The sequence below is a fragment of the Grampus griseus genome (genome assembly GCF_964374135.1).
Source record: "Grampus griseus genome assembly, chromosome: 11".
Lineage (NCBI taxonomy): Eukaryota > Metazoa > Chordata > Mammalia > Artiodactyla > Delphinidae > Grampus > Grampus griseus.
The window spans coordinates 73,010,240-73,022,851 of NC_139005.1; positions in this window are offsets into that span (position 1 = coordinate 73,010,240).

Sequence of the window (12,612 nt, forward strand, 5' to 3'; positions counted from 1 at the left end):
GGGGTACGTGTGTGTGTGTGTGTGTGTGTGTGTGTGTGTGTGTGCGCGCATGTATTCTGACCTCTAAGGGAGAGGAATGATGTAATGACATCAAGAAAATTAATCAACCAGATAGTATTTGGAGGGGGAAAGAAAAATTTCAATCCATATTTCACTCTAAATGCTAAAATTAATTCTAAATGGATTAGAGTTATGAAAGTGGGAGGAAAAGAAAACATACAAGTTCCTTAAGAAAAAGATGAACAATTTCTTCTATAATCCAAGATTGAAGAAAATCTTCCTAACTATAATTCAAACCCAGAAGCAAAAAAGGATTAATTAAAAAAGCCAGCAATTTATTTTTATTGCCCATGAAAGAGAAAAAAAAAACATAAACAAAGCAAAAACAAAATAATTAAGGAAAAGTTTTCTGTAACTTGTGCCACAAACAGAACACTAATAACCCATTTTAGTAAGCTCCTAAAAATGAAGAAGAGAGAAATAAATTACCTGATATAAATATGGGGGTTCAGTAGTTGTGGCGCATGGGCTTAGTTGTTCTGCGGCATGTGGGATCTTCCGGGACCAGGGCTCAAACCTGCGTCCCCTGCATTGGCAGGCAGATTCTTAGCCACTGCACCACCAGGGAAGTTCCCCTATGCATTTTTAAAATAACAAATTACATTAGAGTAAAACCCACATACAGAAAATTGCACAAATCAGGGACTTCCCTGGTGGTGCAGTGGTTAAGAATCCGCCTGCCAATGCAGGAGACACGGGTTCGAGCCCTGGTCTGGGAAGATCCCACATGCCGCAGAGCAACTAAGCCCGTGTGCCACAACTACTGAGCCTGCGCTCTAGAGCCCACGAGCCACAACTACTGAGCCTACATGCCACAACTACTGAAGCCTGTGCACCTAGAGCCCATGCTCCGCAACAAGAGAAGCCACTACAATGAGAAGCCCATACACCACAATGAAGAGTGGCTCCTCCTTGCCACAACTAGAGAAAGCCCGCACACAGCAATGAAGACCCAAAACAGCAAAAATAAATAAATTTATTAAAAACAAACAAAAAACAGAAAGAAAATTTCACAAATCAAAAGATTGTAGAAGTTTTCTAATTGCTCCAAATCATTGCCAACCATTAGTATTGTCACTCTTTTAAATTTTCACTATTTCTCTGGAGTTTAATATCTCTTTGTGATTTTAACTTATATTTCCTTGATGCCAAATGAGATGGATCAACCTTTCCCATGTTTACCGTTCTTTTGGAAATTGCTATTGTGTCTTTTGGGAAAGTCTTTGTCTTCCTGATTTGTAGGCATTTTTCTCTTTTAAAAGTTTGCAGATGACATGATATTATATACAGAAAATCCTAAAGATGCTACCAGAAAATTACTAGAGCTCATCAATGAATTTGGTAAAGTTGCAGTATACAAAATGAATACACAGAAATCTCTTGCATTCCTATATACTAACAATGAAAGATCAGAAAGAGAAATTAAAGAAACGATATCATTTACCATTGCACCGAAAAGAATAAAATACCTAGGATAAACCTACGTAAGGAGGCAAAAGACCTGTGCTCAGAAAACTATAAGATACTGATGAAAGAAATCAAAGATGACACAAACAGATGGAGAGATATACTGTGTTCTTAGATTGGAAGAATCAATATTATCAAAGTGACTATACTACCCAAAGCAACCTACAGATTTAGTGCAATCCCTATCAAATTACCAATGGCATTTTTCACAGAATTAGAACAAAAAATTTTACAATTTGTATGGAAACACAAACAACCCCAAATAGATAAAGAGAAAGAAAAACAGAGCTGGAGGAATCAGGCTCCCTTACTTCAGGCTATATTACAAAGCTACAGTAATCAAAACAGTATGGTACTGGCACCAAAACACAAATATAGATCAATGGAACAAGATAGAAAGTCCAGAGATAAACCCACACATCTAAAAATAAACTTTGGATATTAGTTTACTGTTGGTCACATGTATTGAAAATGTTTTCTCACACATTCTGTTGTCTATGTTTTTATTCAGTGGTGTCTTTTGATAAAGCTTCTGATTATAATCAAATCAACTTTATTAATCTTACCATTTATGGTTAGTGCTTCTTGTGTTCTGTGTAAGGAATGTTTGTCTGCCCCAAAGTAGTGCAGGTATTACACCTTCAGGTGAATAAAAATGGAAAGGCTTCACTACCAATTCCTTGTCTTAAAATTTTTTTTAAAGAATATAAATTCAGAAAGAAGAGACAAAAGCCCAGAGTGACAGCCAGAAATGAAAGAATCATGACCAAATAAAATGGCCAATACGTAACTAAGCTTAACATACAATGCTAATGCTAATATAAAACATGAATAATCTCTAGTATGTAGGGTAAAAAGGAAAACTAAAATAATAAAAACAATATTATATAAATATACAGGGAGTTGATCAGCTTTAAAATATTCTAAGATCTTTATATTGTGTGGCATAGGGATTAAAATAGCATTTAACTTTTTACTTTGTTGAACTAAACATCCATGGTTAAAAAACAAAAGGCTGAGCAATAAAATGTAAGTCTCAACAATTTTTGAAGTCCTAAAATTAAACAAAGTATATGTTCTGACCACAGTGGAAGATCTAAAAATCAGGCAATATACTTTTAAAGAACCCATTGGGCAAAGAGGGAATCAGTGGAATACTTTGAGCTGAATTAAATGAAAATATGACATCGGAACATGAGAGATACAGCTGAGAGGAACTTATAGACTTAAATGCAGTTATAAGAGAAAAAGAAAGGCCCAAAATAAATTATCTAAGCATCCAGCCCAAGAAGTGAGGAAAAGAACAAAAACATAACTACCTTCCCCACAAAAAACAGAAGAAAGAAAATAATGATAAAGGAATAAATTGATGAAATAAAAAGCAATTGTACATTAGAGAGTACAAAAAAGCAAATATTCGTTTCTTTGAAAAGATTAACAAGTTTCTAAAATCCAAGCAAGACTCAAAAAGAAGAAAGAGCAGGCAAAAATAACCATTTTCAGTTATAAAATAGGAACACCAGTAGAGATTCTATAGGCATATAAAATATCTTTTTATATTTTAAAATGTTTTAATATGCACACTGTAGGACAACATATGCCATTCTGTACTGAAAGCCATTTTGGAATTAAATCTATTTAAGAAAATGCTTCAATGAGGAGAAAGTAAGAAAATAAAGATTTCCTTGAAAAGATTCTCTATTTAATAAAGAACAGCTTTACTTACCCAGCAATAAAGGAAAAGGAGTTACTCTACTTATTGAATTTTCAGAGATGTAAAATGTCTGCCTTAAGTGCCAAAATTAATATTTTATTTCTATTTTTATTTGAAATATTTAAAAATGTATTATTCCATTTCCTGTCCTCCTTGTTTCCCAAAAGTTAATATGAAAAATTTGAAATCTACAGCAATGTTGAAAGAATTTTGTATGAATTCAGTACCCATCCATATACACACCACATAGATTCTATTATTAATGTTTTATGATAGGAACTATAGCATGTGTTGATCCATCTATTCCTCCTTCACCCAAGCCACTAAGGCATCTTATATCTGGTTCACTTCAAAGTAAATTGCAGACATCAGTATACTTTCTATCAAATACTTTAGCTTATATAACATTATCTACTGTACAGTTTATTTTTCTTTCATGGTAAAATTTATGTACAATAAAATGCACAAATCTCAAGTGTACATTTGCTGAGTTTTGACTAATGTATGTACCTATGTAACTCAAACACCTATTAAGTTCTAGAATACTACCATTTCCCTGAAAGTTTCCTCATGTCCTTTCCTTTTCATTTTCTACCTTCACCCACCCAAAGGCAAATTTTCTAATTGTTCTCCACCATATATGAGTTACATTTATCATTAAGCATGTTACACTACATTATATTATTTACATTTTTAAGGTTGCTTTGGAAATTTTAGGCCTTCTATATTTGTATCGTACAATCAGTTCATCAATTTCTACAGAAAAATCTGCTGGGGACTTCACCAAATAATGGTCAAGAAACACATGAAAAAGTGCTCTACATTATTCATTGAGGAAAAATAAATTAAAACTACAACATGACCCAAGAGGTCCACTCACAAAAAAATGAAATGAAAGCATATGTTCACAAAAAGATGTGTCCAAAGTTTGCATTGACTTTATTCACAATAGCCAGTAATCTAGAAATAGCTAGTGCATCCATTAATAGGATAATGGATAAACAATTGGTAGGTATTCATTTGATGAAACACTTCTCCACAATAAAAAGGAACAAATTATGGATACACACATCAACATATATGAATCTCAAAACATTATGTAAATCACAGAAGCCTTACACCAAGAATACATACCATATGGTTCTATTTCTATGCAAAACTTTATATGGTGCCATTAAATTTTTTTCTAATCTTTATGACTTTATCGCCATATTGCAGTTATTAGGACTTCTCGTATGATGTCAAATATAAGTGATGAGGGCAGGCATTTTTGCATTACTACCAAATTTAAGAAGAAAACATTCAATCTTTTACCATTAAGTATGAGGTTAGCAGTAAGGTTTTTTCTTTCTAAAAAAAAATGAGTTTGAGGAATCTCTCTTCCTTGCCTGGAGAGTTTTTATCATGGATGTATGTTCAATTTTGTCATTCTTTTTGCATTATTGAGATAATTATGTCTTTTTTCTCTTCTTAATATATTAACATGGTAAATTAAATTAGTGAATGTTAAAACATTATCTTCCTGGAATAAACTGTGGTCATGATGTATCCTTTCGTATGTTGCTACATTCAATTGCTACTATTTTGCTAAGTGTTTTTGTATCTATTCATGAGGGGGTACTGGTTAAAGAAAGAACTTTCTTTTTTATAATGTCTTTGTTGAGAAGTATAAACTTTTCTACTATTTGATAGTATTTTGTGTAAAATTGGTAATATTTCTTTCTTCAATGTTTGACAGAATTCAACACTTAAAGCACCTAAGACTGGAATTTTCTTTGTAGGAGAATTTTTGATAAAAATTCAATCTCTTTAATAGTTACAGGGATAATCAGATTTTCTGCTTCATGTTTGTCAGCTGTATTTTTCAGGTAATTTGCTTGTTTCATCTAAGTTGTCAAATTTGTTGGCATAAAGGTGTTTATACTATTATTTTTCTTCTAATTTCTGTAGAATTTGCAGTGATAGTCCTTGTTTCATTCTTTATATGGGAATGCATTTTCCGTCTTTTTATTTGGATTCGTTTAGGTAGGAGTGTGTCAATTTTGTACATCTTCTCAAATAATCTAATTTTGGATTTGTGTTTTTTTCTTTCTATTGTTAGTTATAAATTTCACTAATCACTGTTTTAGCTGCATCCCTCGATTTTTGATAGGTTGCATTTTTGTTGTTATCCTTACGTCCAAAATATTTTATAATTTTCTTTGATTACTTCTATGACCAATAGATTATTTGGAAGTGTTTTAATTTTATCTATTTATTTATTTATTTTGTGGCACTGCATCTACTTTCTCACTGCTTCTGTGGATCAGGAATCTGAGCGTAGCTTAACTGGATCCATTTCTTACTGTCTCATGAAGCTGCATTCTTGGTGTTGACTAGAGTTGGTTTCTCACCAGAAGTTCAGGGACCTCTTCCAAACTCCAATGGCTATTTGGAATAATCAATTCTTTGTGGGTATCAGACAGAGAACTTCTGTTTTTTGCCCAATGACTAGAGGCCACCTGCGGTTCTCAGAGGTCATCCACGGTTCCTTGCCATGTGGGTCTCCCCATCATGGCAGCATACTCATTAAGTTACCTAGGGGCATCTCTCTGGTCTCCCTACTGAGTCTATTAGTAAGATGGAGGAGTTTTTAAAAAATATATTTATTTTTTATTTTAGGACATTTCTTTTGCAAATCAAGATATTTTTATACAGACATTTCATTTACATTGAGGAAATGAGAACTAATTTAAATGAAGTTCACATATTTTCTTTAACATAATAGGATAAGTGTTATTCTTGTTTTTTTCTTAAATTAAACTTTAGCAAAAATAAAACATAATATTATCAAATAGCAACGAAATAAGAGGTTTTAGAAGAAACATATTTATGAAATATTTGTTTGTGACAAATGACATAATTGTTGGATTTTCCTTTTTTTAAAAATGTAAACTTCTAGGAAGGAGCCATGAAGATCTATGATGATTTTACTTTAAAACATATGTACATAAAGATCGGATGAATAGATCTTTAGGAATAGAGATCACTACATTACTTTTATCACTGTCAACTTCACTCACATGAAGAGTGAAAGCCATCCTTCCTTCTTTCTCTTTGTTCCCTCATCCACTCAATCTCTTATGCCATTATTAGCTCCTTGGCCAGGTCCCAGCCCTACTGCCCATTAGAATCATGTGACGAAGTTTTAAAAAACTCTGATACCAGGGTCCAACCGCCAAAGTAGATTTTGTTTTAAATTTCAAAATATTTGAGGTAATTCTTGATTTTAATATTAATTTTGCATTTAATTCCATTGTGGTGAAAAAACATACTCTCTATAAATTAAATGATTTTGTATCTATTGAGACTCGCTTTAATGATTCAACATATTTCTATCTCAATGAATGAACTATGTGTGTTTGAAAAGAAGGTATATTCTGCAATTCTAGTGTATGTACAGTGTTCTATAAATAACAATTAGGTCAAGCTGGTTAATGGCCTCATTCAGATTCCTCTATGTGTTTTCTGATTTTGGTTGTTTTATCAATTGCTGAGAGAGGGTTGTTAAAATCTCCAGCAGTGCTGAATTATTTATTTTGCATTTTCTTTCTGTTCACTTTATAATCTGTACATTTTGAAGCTCTATTTATAGGTACTTACATATTTATAATGGTTATCTCCTTGATGAACCGACCATTTTATTATTATGAGGAGGCCTCTTTTTCTTTTTTTTCCCCCTCAGATAATACTCTTTATCTTGAAGCTTATATTGTCTGGTATCATTTCAGCCAACACAGCCATCTTACGCTTACTGTTTTCAGGGTATATCTTTTTCCAATTATTAAATTTCATTTTATCTGTCTTTATATTTAAAGTGCATCTCTTATTGACAGCAGTTACTTGGCTCTTTCTATTTTGATCTATTCCAACAATTTCTGCTTTTTAATTGATGTGTTTATTCCATAATCATTTAATGCAATTATTGATATGATTTGATTTAGGTCTATATATTTTAAGTCCATCTGTACTTTTGCCTCCTTCTTTGTTATTTGTAATTTTTTTAAACTACATTTTAATATATCTATTGTCTTGTTTAGCTGTAACTTTTCATGTTATTTTTTTTAGTGGTTGCTTTAAGGATTGCAATATACAAAGTTTTTTCAATCTACTGAAAGTTGATATTGTAACACTTCAGGAAGAAGTATAGAAAACTTGCAGTTTTAAGAGTTCATCTTCTCCCATCCTTGTTTATGTTATAGTTGCCCTGCATGCATTATGAACACAAAATAATTTTATGTTTTTGATTTAAATAGTTCTATATATTTTAAAGACGTTAAAAGAAAAATGTTCTTTTACATTTTGCAGACATTTAACACTTCTGCTGTTAATTACTTCTTACTGATGATCCAAATTTCCATCCGGGATCATTTTATTTTAGCTTGAAATCTTTATTTTCTATAGTATAAGTCTGCTGGTGACAAATTTTCTTTGCTTTCTTTCATATGAAAATGTCTTTATTATCATTCTTGAAGAATATTATTACTTGATAAATAATTTTGGATTGCCTTTTCCACCCCATTTATTACTTTAAAGATATTTATTTGACTTTCTTCTGGCCTCTACAGTTTTTCATAAGAAGTCAGAAAATTTTCATAGTTGCTTCTCTGCATGTAGAGTGTTATTTACCTCTGGTTATTTTCAAGATATTCTGTTTATCTTTAGTTATCAGCAAGTTGATAATCTCATGCTTGGTCATGATTTTCTTTGTATTTTTCCTGCTTGTGATTTATTGAATTTCTTAATCTGTAAATTGATGTCTTTCTCTAAATTTGAAAACCTTTACTTATTTTACCTTCAAATATTTGTTTTGTCACATTCTTTTATTTCTACTGCAACTCCAATTACACATATGTTAGATCTTCTGTTATTGTCCCACAAGCCACTGAGTTTCTCTAATTTTCTTTTTTTTTTTAATGTTTCTTATTGTATTCTTCAGGTGAACATTTTCTATGGATCTATCTTCATAGTTACTAACTCTTTTCTCTGTCATCTTTATTCCGCTATTAACTCCCTCCAGTTAATATTTTATTTCAGATGTTGTTTTTCAGTTCTAGAATTTGCACTTTAATGTGATTTCTATTTCTCCTCAGAGATTTCTTCATTACAAGCATATTTTCCTTTACCTCACTGAACATAGTTATAAGAGCTGCTTAATATACCTTGCCTTATAATTCTAAAACCTGAGTCATCTCAGGGTTGGTCTTGATTGTCTTTCCTTTAGAAAACAGATCACATTTTCCTGGATCATCTGATGTCAAATAATTTTGGATTGGAACAAACACAGTGTGACTGTCATATTACAGGGACTTTGGATTTTGTTATTTATTTTTCCACAGAGTGTTAAGGTTTTTGTCTTAGTGGGCAATTAACTTGTTAGGTCTCAATCTACAAACTTTATTTTGTAGATAACTCAAATTTCAATTCATAAAAAAAAAAAAATCTTTACTTGGACTGCTGTGAAGCTGTTTTGTGCATGCATAGCTCATAGGTCAGTCAGATAATTAAGTAAGTTTAGAAACAAAATTTGAAACTCTGCCTGTCCAGAGCTCTCCTTTCTGGGATTTTCTCCTTATTTTCCAAGATTTTTTTTGCCTCAAACTCTATGGTCTGAAACTTCAGGCCAGAAAGACTGCAGGTTTATCATTGGCATTTAAAAGCTAAATACCATAACAATAGGCAACTCACTTCCTGTGATCCATTCTTCCAAGTTTCAAATTCCCTCTAGAATTCGCCTGTTTGGTAACCGTCTTCAATGCTTCCAGGCTATTTTAAAAAAATATTTCTTGTCTAGAGTTTGAAGTGTTACCTTCAGGAGGGTCAAGTATTATGGGAACTTATTCAGCCATCTCAGGATATCACCTCATGTACTCTTCAACAGGATATATTTAGCACAATTTTTTGACAGTTTTCTGATACCATATTATACAATTCAACCCAAGGTCAATATTCTCATGAACTGAGAATGTCTACAATAATTGGGTCATTAGTTGCTTTTTTTTTTTTTTTTTAGTTTGGGATTCATTTTTATAGTTTTTCTCTTTTTTACTACCCTGACAACAGGAAAGCTGCCACTTAGCACCCTTTGAATTCTCCACAGCCTGTATAACATGAAAATCAATATGATTTAACCTGAGTTTGAAAATAGAGTACAGAACATTATGATCAAAGTACTAAAATGATCCCCTTTGAATGCAATATGTGGAATTAAATAAAAGAATTTTGTGACATCTAAGATACTTAATTTTTTCTCTTACAAATTCCAAGTATATTCTGGACTTTTGTGTTATCAGATAAAAGAACTCTGGATAAGTCAAGGATCTTTTAAATTAACAAAGTTTGACTTTATTGACAAGTATATGTTTTTCTTCTAGGTTCTACATCAACCTTCTCTCCCAGAGAGAAGCTTTTTCAATGATTAAGGCCTATTTACTGAATCTAACAACTGCATTAATCTGTTAGTTTTTTTTTTTTTTTTCCAGAAAGAAAGACAAAAGAAATACAAAAAGAAAGATAGGAAGGAAATATTTGTCACACACTTCCTTAATTTATTTTTATTGAAATGTGTTCTTAAATAAATTTTGTTCAAAATCTAAGTTGATAAGAGTTTATTGAACTTCATAGTGACACATAAAAATTAGCAAACAAAAATTCTTTGCTACTAGCAGTACTGTTGTCAAAATTGTTCTATAATATCAGCAAGTTTTTAGGGGAAAACTTATTCCCAGTAGTGGGCTAGTATTTTCCACAGGAAACAGTGGTTCAGAACTCATACTAATTTTGTCCATGGGAATTTAAAACAAGACACATTTTCGTGGTTTAGGTTGCACATAGTCATTTTGGGAGCCAAAGACACTATTTTAATATTCCCCAAAGAGCTGTGATTTGAAAGTATCTTTTTCTCAGGGCAGATACAGCTGTGAAAAAAGTATTACTTTTTTTAAAGAAATGAAAATTCTAATGAACACCAATACACTGAATTCCTTTAGAATTGTTCTAAAGAGAAACATTATATTCTAATTAATCTTTCATATAAATTCTTTTACTGTTGCTCTTTGGTTCAGCCTAGCATTTTGTAATTTTGGAATAATAAGTACCCATGATAAATGTGAGTCGTTATATGTTATTTTCTTAAGAAGTTGAATGTCTTTGAATAGTACACTTTTAAAATGTAGGTTTCTAAAACAATTACAAGCTTTTATCTTTTTGGAATCCTGTCCATAATTTTCTTGATAATTGTAATAAAAATATCATTAATATTTCACTTTAATGATATAGTGCTCTGGAACAAAATTACAATAGAACAAAATTCCATGTGAAGAGCTGAACTGCACCCCACAATCATACTAAATGAATTCACTGTGATTAGTTTTATGAGCCTCAGACATGAAATTAGAGTTTGGGTCATTCTAGAAAAGGAAAGCATTTTTTCCTTTAAAAAAAATTTTTTTTGGCCTCACCACATGGCTAGCAGGATCGTAGTTCCCCAACCAGGGATCGAACACAGCCCCATGGAAATGAAAGCACGGGCTCCTAATCACTCAACAGCCAGGGAATTCCCTCCTTTCTACTACTGTTATTACTCTAGGTTTATTTGGAAAATTTTAGATTGTTATCACATTGAGAGTGTTAACATGTTTTCTCATTCTTTCACTGGGAAGGTGTTAGAATAAAAAGCTTTGGGGTTAATCTTGTAAATAATTTCTTAGAGTCTTGTGACACTTGCTATTCTAATGAAACTACAAAATCCAGATAGATCGTATCTCAATTCTATTTCCCATATTATGCTTTACTTCTCTTGATCCCTTCTATTGTAGTGCATATCAGGAGAATAAAATCAGAATAAAAGAATCCATTCCACTGAGAATTTAAGACACAATTAGCCATGAATAAATATTCATGGAAACCTAAATCATGGGCCAGCACATCTGGAACGTTTTGCCTGTATCCAAGGCAATGATTTGACTCAGTGGAGACCAACTACCACCCACTATCCTTACCCAACAGACAGGGAATTTTCTGGATAATTCCAGAAGCTGAGGAGAAGGTAAGATGGTCGTGAAGCAGCAGAAGAGACAGAAGTACAGATACAGAAATTGAAAGAAGACTGGTTGACTTCTTGATAAAACCCAGCCTTGCATAAGCCTCGGGCACTCGTCTAAACTTTCACACCTACCTGCTGGCTCTGGCAGAAGAGAGTATTTATTTATTTATTGGTTTATTTATTTATTCTTTTTATGCCAAATTGGCTTTTTACCCCCTTGGGTCTGAGTTTATTTACAGGGTTGTCTAAAATATAGACAGAGTTTCCACAACCTCTCCAATGACTTAAAAACATTGATCGAGTGCCTAGTGTAGTCAAGCATAGTGCTGGCTGTGAAGAGGAAGGAGTCAAATATATGTATATATATGACAGACACTATTCTAAGTGCCTCCAAAAAATACCTTCCTGTGGCACAGTGTGACTGTCAGCATCCCCTTTTAATAGATGAGAAAACCAAGCCACAACATACCCAAAACATGGCAGTAACTGCTCAGTTATAGCTCACATATGCTCTCTCTCTAAAGTAGGTGTGCTAAACCACTACCTCTCTTGCAGCATAATCTCTGCTGTTAAGGATCTCAAATAGGAGAGACATTCAAGATGGCGGAGGAGTAAGATGTGGAGATCACCTTCCTCCCCACAAATACATCAAAAATACATCTACATGTGGAACAACTCATACAGAACACCTACTGAATGCTGGCAGAAGACCTCACACTTCCCCAAAGGCAAGAAAATCCCCACAAACCTGGGCAGGGCAAAAGAAAAAAGAAAAAACAGAGACAAAAGAATAGGGATGGGACCTGCACCTCCACCTGTGAAGGAGGAAAAGTTTCCACACTCTAGGAAGCCCCTTCACTAGTGGAGATGGGGGGTGGCGGGGGTGGGGAAGCTTTGGAGCCACAGAGGAGAGTGCAGCAACAGGGGTGCAGAGGGAAAAACAGAGAGATTCCTGCACAGAGGATCGGTGCCGACCAGCACTCACCAACCTGAAAGGCTTGTCTGCTCACCTGCCAGAGTGGGTGGGGGCTGGGAGCTGAGGCTTGGGCTTTGGAGGTCAGATCTCTGGGAGAGGACTGGGGTTGGCTGTGTGAACACAACCTGAAGGGGGCTAGTACGCCACAGCTAGCCGGAAGGGAGTCCAGGAAAAAGTTGGAACCTGCTGGAGAAGCAAGAGACCACTGTTTCAGGATGCAGGAGGAGAGGGGCTTCCTGCTTCATGTGCCCACAGATGGCAGAGCACTGCCTAAGTGAGCTCCAGAGACCAGTGCAAGCCATGGCTTTCATC